This window comes from Podarcis erhardii (genome assembly GCF_964252035.2).
Source record: "Podarcis erhardii genome assembly, chromosome: 17".
In the NCBI taxonomy this organism is placed as follows: domain Eukaryota; kingdom Metazoa; phylum Chordata; class Lepidosauria; order Squamata; family Lacertidae; genus Podarcis; species Podarcis erhardii.
This window is the reverse complement of record NC_138515.1, coordinates 3,068,537-3,082,591: the sequence shown is the minus strand read 5'-3', so window position 1 is coordinate 3,082,591 and position 14,055 is coordinate 3,068,537.

The window sequence follows — 14,055 nt, the reverse complement described above, 5'->3', positions numbered from 1 at the left end:
AGCACAATTTCTGTTCTCATCCTGAAGCAAAATTCTTAACCTGAAGCACTATTTCTGGGTTAGCGGAGTCTGTAACCTGAAGCGTATGTAACCTGAAGTGTATGTAACCCGAGGTACCACGGTACATGTTTCTCCCTCCCTCCTCTTATCCTCACAGCAATCCTGTGAAGTAAGCCAGGCTGAGAGACTCCCCACAGTGAGGGGGAGGACATGCATGGCTGAGGGGACATTTAAAACCTCTCTCTCTCTCAGGTCTTAGTCTGACTGTCTAACTGGTACACTGCACTGCCTTAAGGATGAAAAACATACTTGGAGTGGTGTGGCAATTTAACACTGTCCAGCTTCTGAGCTGATATTAAATGCCAAATGGCATCCCCCCCCCCCGCCCCCGGTTATCCCTGCAGTAATGGGCTTCTGTGGAAAAAATGGGGAAATCTGGGGCTTTATTGTATTTAACAATGGGACAGTAGAGATGGGAGTTCACAGTTTTTCAGTGGGCCTCTTCTGCAGGGGAAAATGTTTTTATATATATATTTATTTAAACATTTAAAAGCACAGTGCAGTTGCATGTCATTCAGTGGACCACATGTGCCAGCATGCAATTGAGTACTACAACTAAGATTTCACGGTGGCATTTTAAGCAGAGCTGACCTTTGTTTCAAACTGAGGGCTTTGGACTGGAAATCCCACCAACCTTGGCCTCAGCTCTAGCCTGAAGTACTACAAGTGGACTGTTGCGAGGTTCTTTCAGCAGCAGCCCATGGGGAAAATTACGGCGGTTTTAGCAAGGCAGTTTTTCAAATGGGTACGAAACAAACTGCATTCTTGAGGTGAAACAGAACCTGAGTCAGAGCATGAATTCCTCTCTTTGCTGCTACCTCTTGTTTATGAGCGGCTGCACTGCTGCCTAATCACAGCTGTGCTACAATCCTGGATTCTTTTACTTCATATGATTATTATGGTGTTTTATACCTTGGAGACAGAGGAGATGGTGGCGGGAAGGTAGTCTCAGGGCCTGGTTTGACAGCATGTGATTCTAAGCAGGCCTGGGCCTGGCCAGTGTCTGCATTGGGCGACCTGCTGGGAACCACATGGAGGCCACTTGTGAGTTCCATGATGGAGGAAAGATGGGATATAAATGTATTGAAATAAAATACAGTGGTGCCTCGCAAGACGAAAAGAATCCGTTCCGCGATTCTCTTCGTCTAGCGGTTTTTTCGTCTTGCGAAGCAAGCCCATTGATGGCTTATCGGATTAGCGCTATTAGCGGCTTAGCGGCTTTTAGCGGCTTAGCGGTTCAGCTGATAAGCGGCTTAGCGGCTTAGGAAAGGGGGGGGGAAGGGGAAAAAACCCGCAGGAACTCGCAAGACATTTTCGTCTTGCAAAGCAAGCCCATAGGGAAATTCGTTTTGCGAAGCGCCTCCAAAACGGAAAACCCTTTCGTCTAGCGGGTTTTCCGTCTTGCGAGGCGTTCGTCTTGCGGGGCACCACTGTAGTGGGTTGTCACTCCAGTACGTCTTGTCTTTATGTGGAAACCCTGTTTCCCCAGAAACTATTGGAGAAGCTGGAGAAAGGAGGGGCAGAAAACGGCTTATGGTAGCCGTTTGGAATAATGGGATTAGGAAAAAGGCGTGTGCATTTAAAGTTTTGAAAAGCTGGTGGCGGCAGCCATAGCCATTGGTTCCCTCATGTCTAGTCTGGCTGTCAGAGGGCTTATCTATACCTACTGTATTTTTCGCTCTATTGGGCGCAGTTTTTCCCCTCCAAAAATTGAGGGGAAATGTGTGTGCGTCCTATGGAGCGAATGCAGGCTTCTGCCATAGCCGCGCGCAACCCCTCCGGCAGGGAGAGGCTGCACGGGGCTATGGATTCTTTAGCCCCACGCAGCCTCTCCCGGGAGGGAGAGGCTGCACGGGGCTAAAGGGGAAGGCAAAGCAGCGAGCAGGATCCATCCCGCTCGCTGTCTTGCCTTCTTCCATAGCTGCGCGCAACCCCTCTGGCAGGGAGAGGTTGTGTGCAGCCTGTACACTGCTCTTTGGGGCCGGGGGGGGGATATTTTTTTTCTTGATTCCCCCCCCTAAAAACTGGGTGCGCCCTATGGTCCGGTGCGCCCTATGGTACGAAAAATATGGTAATTTTCCTCCACGCTTTCCAGGCACTTTCCTCTCATAGCCATTTGCGCCCCCCCCCTTCCAGGCTCAGGTCTGAGCTTTAAAGCTGCGTGTCTGAGCATCCTTTTTTTGCTCTGCACTTTGCCCCATGAAAACCCTCCCTTTACTGCAGAAATAGACACGAAGCTTTGAAGCGTGAACCTGTGCCTGGAAAGAGCGGGGCAAAAAGTGTGAATAAGTCCAGAGTGAGGGCAAAGGCAGAGGTGTGCTGATGTGGAATTTCTACAATATTTATTTTTTGAAGGGCAAGCAGTTCTTATTCTCCCCACCCCACCTCCCAAAACAACCAGAAATGTCCAGTTCACATTATGAACTTCTCAGGCTGTGAAAATTCCAAGAAGCGAAGGACGCTTGCAATGATCCCTACCAGGATTCCTTTGGCACAGTCTTTCCTCAGCAAATGTTAAAGTAAGATGATCAGAATTGCAGGGCTGGCTAAGACAAGAGTCCCACTGAGACCAGTGTTAAGGATCCTCCATTTAACTACCCTCCCTACTAAATAGCCTTTGACACACCTATCCTTTATGAATTTGCCCCAAACCATTTATTTTCCTTTTAAGAAATCTGGGCTTGTGCCTATTGCCACATTGTGAGGTTTCATATGTCGGAATGGATAAATATTGCCTTTGTTGGTCCTAGGCCTGATGCCATAAACTTCACAGGGTCTTTCTGAGTTCTGGTAGTGTGAGGAGGTGGAGAAGGAACATTTCCATCACATGTTTGTTCTCTCCAAATTTTTTATCAGCCCCTGTAACATTCTCCTTCCTGATTTCTGCATACTGATAACTTAATTTCTTCAACAAAAAGCTGAAGAGTTTAGAGAAAAAATGGTCGTGGCAGTGCCCATGCCATACCTTTAAAACACATTTCAAAGACTTTTGCAAACTGTACTTTGTTGCTGGGAATTGTAACTCTGTGAGGGGAAAACTACAATGCCCACATTTATTTGAGGGAAAGGATGTGCTCGAATGTGCTTTAAAGGTATAATGTGTACGGCAGGCTGTGTTTCTAAAGGTTAGATGAATAGTCCCGATAGTGAGGGCAAATTAAGTTAAGTTGCAGGAAAGCTAGAGAAGAATAAAAACAATGTCAAGGGCAAGTGGCAGTTTCTGATAATAGTGTCAGGTGTCAGTTTTGAAGCAAATGTTGAATTCTTGGTTGCAATGGAATTTTTGCCACGCAAGGCTGATCTTACCATGAGGAAGAGTGAAGCCCAGGTAGATGTTTGAATGCTACAAAAGAAGAGTAAATGTTTCTCAGTCTGGTGCTTGTGGAGTTTTCTGACTTGGATACCAAAATATCATAGGTGCTGTCTGCTCAGAGTTGGGTGACATTTACTTTTCTACCTCAGGGAACGAAATACCTTGGCTGGCCTGATTTGCTGTAACCTCCCATTGTCCGAAGATAATGATCAAAACTAATAGAGTACAGGATGTACAGTTCCCACCTGAATGCCTGAATCATTAAGTTACACCTCAGCACAATGACAGAAATCATCCCATTGGAGCTCTGCACTGGGAAGAGAAGTTTTAAACCTCTCCTCTTAACACTGTGATGTGGAGGAAAATGGGGTTTGCCAGCCTGATCTGCACTGCTGGTTTGCTATCCTGCCTTAAAGCAACAATATAGCTTGGTTTCAGAATATCCAACAAAGGTGTGAATGAATAAATGTTTGGTAGAGGAGCTAGGGATTCCAACATCTAGGTTTGCTTGGCTTCCACTTTGCTCAAATGAGTGAATGTATCATAGTCATAGAGTTGGAAGGGATCCTGAGGGTCATCCAGTCCAACCCTATGCAATGCAGGACTCTCTCTTTTTTCTTCAAATATTTTTTATTAACAGGCCAATCAAATCACACTAATTCCAAATCACATTAATTCCAAATTACACAGCCAAATTTTTACATTTTTCTTGGGGGTACCCATGCTTCGAGTTCAGAAAGGGATCCAAACATCTCTCTTGCTGCTGCTTTAATCTTCACAGTTCTGTCCAAATAATATTCACAGTTCTATTCAATCTTCTCTTTATTATTTTCCTCATCTTCTTGTTGTTGTCATATATTCCTTTCTTTGTAACCTCTGGTAGTCTCCACAAGCGGGTTGAAAACAAATGTTGTTACTGTGTGGATTTTGCATTCTCCAAGAGCCATATCAAAACAAACAGACGCCATTTCCATACTTCCGTACAAGACATTCTTAAAGTCTGTTCCTTAATCCTTGCAGGCCTGTCAGTCCTCAATTGTTAGGGGGTTCTGCCAGGTCAAACTCACAATCCGATAATAACAAACCATGGTCCTCCTCCCCCTCGATCATCCTGAAGCCAGGCCTGCCGTAATAAATCTCTTTTTATAACTGCTTCACAAAGACCTTTCGTTCCTTTCCAAAACTTCCCACAAGCCATGTCTTTGCTTAGTAATTTATTTCCATACAGTTCTTAATCATCCTGCTTGTAATCAGTAATTGCAACGATTCTTCTTGGGGGCAGGGTTGTTAGGTACTCACATAAGATAAAAAAAAAGAAAAGTCCCCCCCCCCTTTTCAGTCCCGTTCCGACATACCGACCCTTTGAAGTATCTTCTTCTTGATTTATTGTTGAATCCAGCCCGTCGCTCCACTTCACAGAGATCACTTAAATTAGCAGTCTTCACTCCTGATCTTCACTCGAAATATGTGCATTTGCTTCTCTCTAATTGTTTATTTTGAGCTCCTGCAACCAGGCCGCGCGATCAGAGACAGCTTCAGGGAGAGCCATCTTATACGAGGGCTGTGTGCCTAGTGCCCTCACCCCCTTCTTTCGAATCCGGGGGTGATTTATGTCAACTGCAGGCAAGGCAGTGTTCCCCATTCCCTTGGGGCAACCAGAGAGGCTGCATACTCCCATATCAGCCTCTTAATTATCTTGTGTGAGGCGGAGAGATGGTATTGTCAGCCATCTTCCAATGCGCCCCTAGCAGCCCCGCAATGCAGGACTCTCAACTAAAGCATCCATGACAGATGGCCAACCAACTTCTGCTTAAAAACCTCCAAGCAAGGAGAGTCCACCACCTTCAAACAGAGACCATTCCACTGTCAAACAGCTCTTACTGTCAGGAAGTTCTTCCTGGTGTTTAGTCAGAATCTCCTTTCTTGTAATTTGAAACCACTGGTTCGAGTTCTACCCACCAGAGCAGGAGAAAACAAGTTTGTTCCATCTTTCATGTGACAGGCCTTGAGATATTTGAAGATGACCATCATATCTCCTCTCAGTCTACTCTTTTCCAGGCTAAAAATACCCCCTCAACCATTCCTCATAAGGCTTGGTCACCCTCATCTGTGCATGTTCCACCGTGTCAATATCCTTCTTTAATATCCTTAAATTGAAGCACCCAGAATTGGACACAGTATTCCAGGTGTGGTCTGACCAAGGCAGAATAGAGTGATACTATTACGGTACTTCCCTTGATCTGGACACCTAACTTCTGTTGATGCAGCCTAGAACTTCATTAGCTTTTTTTTTTTTCTGCTGCATTACACTGATTCATGTTTGGCTTGTGGTCGCCAAGACCCCTAGATCCTTTTCACATGTACTGCTAGTAAGCTAGGTGTCTCCCATCTTATATTTGTACATCTGGTTCTTCTTGCCTAGGTGCAGAACTTTGCATTTATTGCTTTTGAAATTCATTTTGTCACTTTTGTGTTTTTTTTAAAAAATATATTTATTAAGGTTTTACAGAACAAAAAAGGTTAGTAAAGAAAAATAACAAGATAAAAGAAATACAAAGATACACAGGAAAAATTTCAAAATACAAAATACAAAGGAAAAAAGAAAAAACACTTAAAAATAAATCCATCTTTTCTTCGTCTTATACTTCCTTTACTTATTTCCCTGACTCCCTCACACCTCTCTTTTCTGTATTCCAATTCACATTATTTAGTTCAGCAAATCCTTTCCCTCTTTGTTTTTAATCTTAATCCAATACCTTAACACCTTATAACTTTATATTTTCATCTGTTATCAATCTATTTTTACAAATTCATTTTAACCTTGTTACTAAAACCGCTTCGTTTCAGTCCAACATCATTTTAACTTTCAATAATTTTACAATATTTCTGCAGATAATCTTTAAATTTCTTCCAGTCTTCTTCCACCGACTCTTCTCCCTGGTCCCGGATTCTGCCAGTCATTTCTGCCAACTCCATATAGTCTATTACTTTCATCTGCCATTCTTCCAGAGTGGGTAGATCTTGTGTCTTCCAATACTTTGCGATAAGTATTCTTGCTGCTGTTGTGGCGTACATAAAGAAAGTTCTATCCTTTTTTGACACCAATTGGCCGACCATGCCCAGGAGAAAGGCCTCTGGTTTCTTCAGAAAGGTATACTTAAATATCTTTTTCATTTCATTATATATCATTTCCCAGAAAGCCTTAATCCTTGGGCACGTCCACCAAAGGTGAAAAAATGTACCTTCATTTTCTTTACATTTCCAACACTTATTATCGGACACATGATATATTTTTGCAAGCTTGACTAGTGTCATGTACCACCTGTGTATCATTTTCATAATATTCTCTCTTAAGGCACTACATGCCATAAACTTCATACCTCTGGTCCATAACTGTTCCCAGTCAGCAAACATAATGTTATGTCCAACATTTTGTGCCCATTTAATCATAGCAGATTTAACCGTTTCATCCTGAGTATTCCATTTCAACAGCAAGTTATACATTCTTCATAATATCTTAGTTTTGGGTTCTAACAGTTTCCAATTTTGATTTTTCCACCTGGAAGCCAATTTTCTTGTCCAAGTTATAAGCCTCCCTTATTTGAAAATAATGAAGCCAATCTCGCACTTTATCTTTTAGAATCATAGAATCATAGAATCATAGAGTTGGAAGAGACCACAAGGGCCATCGAGTCCAACCCCCTGCCAAGCAGGAAACACCATCAGAGCACTCCTGACATATGGTTGTCAAGCCTCTGCTTAAAGACCTCCAAAGAAGGAGACTCCACCACACTCCTTGGCAGCAAATTCCACTGTCGAACAGCTCTTACTGTCAGGAAGTTCTTCCTAATGTTTAGGTGGAATCTTCTTTCTTGTAGTTTGGAACCATTGCTCCGTGTCCGCTTCTCTGGAGCAGCAGAAAACAACCTTTCTCCCTCCTCTATGTGACATCCTTTTATATATTTGAACATGGCTATCATATCACCCCTTAACCTCCTCTTCTCCAGACTAAACATGCCCAGCTCCCTTAGCCGTTCCTCATAAGGCATCGTTTCCAGGCCTTTGACCATTTTGGTTGCCCTCCTCTGGACACGTTCCAGTTTGTCAGTGTCCTTCTTGAACTGTGGTGCCCAGAACTGGACACAGTACTCCAGGTGAGGTCTGACCAGAGCAGAATACAGTGGCACTATTACTTCCCTTGATCTAGATGCTATACTCCTATTGATGCAGCCCAGAATTGCATTGGCAAAACTCTCAAAACTCTGCAATTTCAATTTATCACCCTCCTGTTCCAAAATCTCCCAATATTTCGGCCATTTAGCCTCCATATTGAGCTTTTTCAGAGCCTTCGCTTCCATTGGTGATAACCACCTTGGGGTTTTAGTTTCAAGTAAGTCTTTATACCTTATCCAGACGTTAAACAATGCTCTTCTAACAATATGGTTTTTAAATGCTTTGTGTGCTTTGACCTTGTCGTACCACAAATATGCATGCCACCCAAATACATTATTGAACCCTTCTAAATCCAAAATGTCTGTATTTTCAAGAAGTAGCCATTCCTTCAGCCAGCAAAATGCAGCTGATTCATAATAAAGTTTAAGGTCTGGCAGGGCAAATCCACCTCTTTCTTTTGCATCAGTTAGTATTTTGAATTTTATTCTGGGCTTCTTGCCATGCCAGACAAATCTAGAAATACAGTGGTGCCCCGCAAGACGAATGCCTCGCAAGACGGAAAACCCGCTAGACGAAAGGGTTTTCCGTTTTGGAGGTGCTTCGCAAAACGAATTTCCTATGGGCGGGCTTCACAAGACGAAAATGTCTTGCGAGTACCTGCGGGTTTTTTTTCCCTCCCCCCCTTTTCTAAGCCGCTAAGCCGCTTATCAGCTGATCCACTAAGCCGCTTAACAGCTGATCTGCTAAGCCACTTAACAGCTGATCCGCTAAGCCGCTTATCAGCTGATCCGCTAAGCCGCTTAACAGCTGATCCGCTAAGCCGCTTATCAGCTGATCCGCTAAGCCGCTTATCAGCTGATCCGCTAAGCCGCTTATCAGCTGATCCGCTAAGTCGCTTATCAGCTGATCCGCTAAGCCGCTAATAGCGCTAAGCCGCTAAGCTGCTAATGGGCTTGCTTCGCAAGACGAAAAAACCGCAAGACGAAGAGACTTGCGGAACTGATTCTTTTCGTCTTGCGAGGCACCACTGTATCTCTTTGCCACTTCTTGAAACAGTCCATCTTATCCAAAATTTGCAATGATTGAAACAAAAATAACATTCTTGGCAACACATTCATCTTTATAACAGCAATTCGTCCCAACAAGGAAAGCTTCAAGTTTGACCATATTTCCAAATCCTTTTTCACTTCTGACCAGCATTTCTCATAATTATCTTTAAATAGATTTAAGTTCTTAGCGGTCATGTTAACCCCCAGGTATTTTACTTTCTTTTCCAATGTTAAACCTGTCTCCTTCTGAAACCTCTCTTTCTCAATCAATGTTAAGTTTTTCTCAAGAACCTTAGTTTTTAACTTGTTCAATTTAAATCCTGCCAGTTGACCAAATTCTTGAATCAGTTCCAGTACTCTTTTGGTGCTAGATTCTGGCTCCTGTAATGTCAATACTAAATCATCTGCAAAAGCTTTCAATTTGTACTGTTTGGCTCCGACCTGTACCCCTTTAATCAAATGGTCCCTTCTAATCATGTTTAGCAAAACCTCCAGGACTGAAATAAAAAGCAGTGGGGAAATTGGGCAGCCTTGTCGTGTCCCTTTCTCTATCTTAAATTCTTCTGTCACCACATTATTAACTATTAGTTTAGCCTTTTGTTCTGAATAAATTACATCTATACCATTTTCAAAACCCTGACCAACCCCCATCCCCTGAAGATTTTTCATCATAAAATTCCAAGAAATATTATCAAAGGCTTTCTCCGCATCTACAAAGATTAAAACTGCTTTGGTATTAATGTTCACTTGCAGCTTCTCCAGAATATTAATTATATTCCTCGTATTGTCAGACAAGTGTCTACCCGGGAGAAAGCCAGCTTGATCTTTATGTATCTTCTCGACTAAAACTTTTTAAAATCTTTTTGCCAAAATATCTGCAAAAATTTTATAATCCACGTTAAGCAAGGATATGGGGCGGTAGTTCTTAAGTTGGGTCTTTTCTGACTCAGTTTTCGGTATAAGTGTAATAAATGCTTTCTTCCACGACTCTGGCGCTTTTTCCCCCTCCAAAATTTCATTGCAAACCTCCTTTAGTGGTTGAATTATCCAATCTTTCAAAGATCTATAATATTTTGAGGTTAACCCATCCGGCCCTGGAGATTTGCCCAACTGCATGTTCTGGATGGCACCTTCTATCTCCTGTTCTGTTATTTTATAGTTCAGCATTAACTTGTTTTCTTGAGAGATTTTTTGTAATCCATTTGTTTTTAAAAATCGGTCTATATCAGTCTCTTTCTGTGGCCCTTGTGTATATAACTGTTTAAAATATCTCTGGAAACATTTCCTAATTTCCACTGGGTTCTGTACAATCTTTCCTTCCACTTCCAAATTAGTAATGGTATTGAGTTTTTGTCTTTTTTTCATTTGCCAGGCTAACAATTTCCCACATTTATTAGCGGATTCAAATGTCCTTTGTCTCATCTGTTTTATTTTCCATTCTATTTCCTGGTTCATCATTTTCATATATTGAACTTGATGTAACTTTATTTCTCTCAAAATCTCTTGTGACTTTGGTTTCACTCTGTTTCTTCTCACCTTCTCTTATTTTCTCCAATTTTTTTTCTTTTTTCTCATTTTGAAGTCTCTTCTTTATTGCATTCTGTTGGATTAGAAACCCCCTCATGACCGCTTTACTTGCATCCCAGATTACTCTTTTTTCAGTAGTAGTGTTCATATTTATCTCAAAATAGTCTCTCAAGGTTTTTTGGGCCTTCTTGGTAACCTCTGCATCTCTAAACAAGGCGTCATTCATCCTCCATCTGAAGGAGCCAATTGGTGTTAATTTCATCTCCATTCTCATGGCATTATGGTCGGAGCAGGTTTTAGGGCATATTTCCACTTTTCAAATTTTAGGAGCCGGTCCTCTAGTTATCCAAATTTGGTCAATTCTTGTCCATGTCATTTTGGCTTCAGAAAAGAAGGTTCCCTCTCTACCCAAGGGATTCTTTGTTCTCCAAGTGTCTATCAAGTCCATATTGTCAGTCACCTCGAAAAAAGTTTTTGGTAGTCTGCCATCCTTAGTGACTACCTGTCGTTGTGACTTGTCCATATGTGTAGATACCACTCCATTCATATCTCCCATCATAACGATGTTATAGTCCATGTAGTCCAACAATGTCTCATGCAACATCTTAAAAAAATCAGATTTCCCCTCATTTGGCGCATAAACTCCTACTATCAGAAATTTCTTTCCTTGTGATTGAATTTCAATTGCCACAAATCTTCCTTGGTCATCTTTAAAAATAAATTTCGGTGATAGGCTCTCTTTTGCATAAATCACGACTCCTCTTTTTTTAACCTTGTCCGATGAAATAAACTCTTGACCCAATCTTTTATTGATTAATACTTTCCTTTGTAGCCTTATCACATGTGTTTCTTGTAAGCAAATCAAGTCCAATTGGTCCTTTTTCAATAAATGAAAAACTTTTTTCCTTTTCTCTGGGGAATTAAGACCATGAATATTCCAACTTAGTAGTTGCAGAGACATGGTGTAATTACAGTGGTGCCTCGCAAGACGAAATTAATCCGTTCCGTGAGGCTCTTCGTATAGCGGTTTTTTCGTCTTGCGAAGCAAGCCCATTGACAGTTTAGCGGATTAGCGCTATTAGCGGTTTAGCGGCTTTTAGCGGATCAGCTGATAAGCGGCTTATCAGCAGATCAGCTGATAAGCGGTTTAGCGGCTTAGGAAAAGGGGGGAAAGGGGGGGGAAACCCACAGGAACCTGGAAGAACAAAAACCACTATTCATCTATTCTTAACACCAGTTGGGAGCCTATACCATTTTGTCAGATCAGATGGTAGTAAAAACATGACTTTGGCTAGGGCCCTGGTGTCATAAGAACATAAGAAGAGACCTGCTAGGTCAACAGCCCATCTACTGCAGCATCCTGTTCTCCCAGGGGCCAACCAGAGGCCTCTGGGAAACTCTAGCAGGATCCAAGTACAAGAACGCTCCCCCTTCCTGTGGTTTCCAGCAACTGGTATTCAGAATCATTAAAGCTGTGCTGGGCCCGGGGGTAACCCGAGTAACACGGTCCAGGTCCGGTCCCGAATCCAAGGGTTCCATGAGGAGACAGTCTGACAGGACCAAGGCAGGACATCTGACAGGGCCAAGGCAGGACACGAGGCAGGAAACCAGGCAAGGTCAGGCACAAGATCACAGGCAGGTTCTGGCAAACAGCAATGTTGCTCCCGCAACCTAGGGCGGGTTCCAGCAGCCTTTTATCTCTGTCGGGGTAACGGCCGGTCCTGATTCCCTGGTGACTCACCTCCCTGTCTTGCCCGAAGGCGAGCACTCCTCCTGCGAGTACTCAGGTCTCTCCTTCTCAGACCTGAGTCCCTGCAGCTCAGGAGACGTCGGTGGGTTACTAGACCCAGAGGCTGCCTCAGCCTCTCCTGACCCAACTAGTAGTGGAACAGCTGTGAGTGATTGCCCAGCTGGAGGCAACAAGGTAATCCCCACATCTTGAGCCAGGGCAGGTTCAGGCCCCTGACTCAGCCCAGCTGGTGCTTGTTGCAGGGGAACCTGTGCAGACTGGGGCTCTTCAGAATCAGGCCCCAGCCTAGGTTCAGCTGCCACCTGAGGCAAAGGATCTGGTGTGGACTGAGACTCTTCTGGCTCCGAGTCCGAGCCTGAGTCCCAGGCCATCACAAAGGCCTCTCAATCTTGAATCTTATTCTTCTCAGCTTATTAGTCTCCTTGGAGCAAAAGTAGTTCAACAGGAGGCTTCAGCTGGCCACAGATTCTTACTGTATTCTTAATTGTCTCTTTCTTTCTTTGACAATCACTCGTAGCTGAGTAACATTGTCTTCCATAAACACGGTTTTAACAATTAGTCTGTAGGTGACTGTGGAGGCCAATTCTGGATCCACACGTCCTTCCACTGTGGGGATATTGGTTTCCAGGCGGGAGTTGATCACGGTGTGGATTTGCCAAGCATGCCTTTCTCTTAGCACGTTTCCCCCTTGCGTCCTGAGTTCGAGTGTTTTCAAAGCCCATGACACCTTTGGTAAAGGCTGTTCTCCAACTGGAGCGCTCGCAGGCCAGTGTTTCCCAGTTGTCAGTTTTTCTACTACATTTTTTTTTAGATTTGCCTTGAGACAGTCTTTAAACCTCTTTTGTTGACCACCAGCATTATGCTTTCCATTTTTAAGTTTGGAATAGAGTAGTTGCTTTGGAAGACGATCATCAGGCATCCACACAACATGACCAGTCCAACGAAGTTGATGTTGAAGAATCATTGCTTCAACACCGGGGATCTTTGCTTCTTCCAGTACACTGATCTTCCCAAGTGATGTGTAAAATTTTTCGGAGACACCATTGATGAAATCTTTTGAGGAATTGGAGATGGCATTTATAAGTGTTCGGTGTTTCACAAACATATAGTGAGGTTGGTAGTACAATAGCTTTGTAAACAAGCATTTTGGTTTCCCTGCAAATGTCCCAGTCCTCAAACACTCTGCACTTCAATTGGGAGAAAGCCACACTCGCAGAGCTCAGGTGATGCTGGATTTCTGCATCAATGTTGGCCCCTGTAGAAAGATAACTGCCTAGTTAGGAGAAGTGATTGACATTTTCCAACGTTACACCATTGAGTTGGATTGGATTTGTGGTGCTGCAGAGGGGTTATTTTGTACTTGTTGGTGCAGCACTTTGGTTTTTTGGATGTTGAGTGATAGGCCAAGCTTTTCGTAAGCTTCTGCAAGGATATTTAGGGTGGTTTCTTAATTGTATTTGCATTTACACTTAGCAAGACAAACACCCACAGATGGGCATGCTATGATTAACACATGCTGTTTAAAGCTTTTCTGCCTGGGAAGTAGTAGGCCTAAGGATCTCTGTCTTAAAACTAGTATGTAGCCTGTGCTACCTAGAGTGTGTCCTGAAATTTTAAAATGTGGGATATTTACAGTTTTAAGACATTTTGTAACCATGAAGGCTAGTAACTTGAGTTTTGGAGCAAGAAACAAAATTCCATGCCCTGCCTTTGTCTAGGGATGCAGGGAGAGGCATGAGGAAGTGCTTATAGTCTGGCAGCTCTTGATTTATATGCCTTGTGCTGGGAGTTGATCAAGTAGAGCAAATGCCAGAGTCCTGGAGGCCTGTAACTATGCAGCTATTTCAGCGTTGAACTCAGCACAAAGTGATAATGCTTCCCTGTTCCCCCCTCTTTTATGTAGAGTAAGCAAACTAGATTGGGAGGCAGGGCTGGAGAACCTGTGGTACCCTTGAGATGTCATTGGATTTCAGATTCCATCAGCCCCTATTCCCAGTGCAGGCAATAGTCAAGGATGATGGGGCTTGTAGCCCATCAATGACTGGAGATGGCAGTTTCCCCAATCCACAAGTAGGGATGAGGAAGTGAGAGAGGTCCATAAAAGTGTCTGAGTGGCCCATAAAGCATCATTTAGTTGGTGCCCACTGTTTCTCCCCTGCCCCCTCACCAGTTAAGGATCTCTA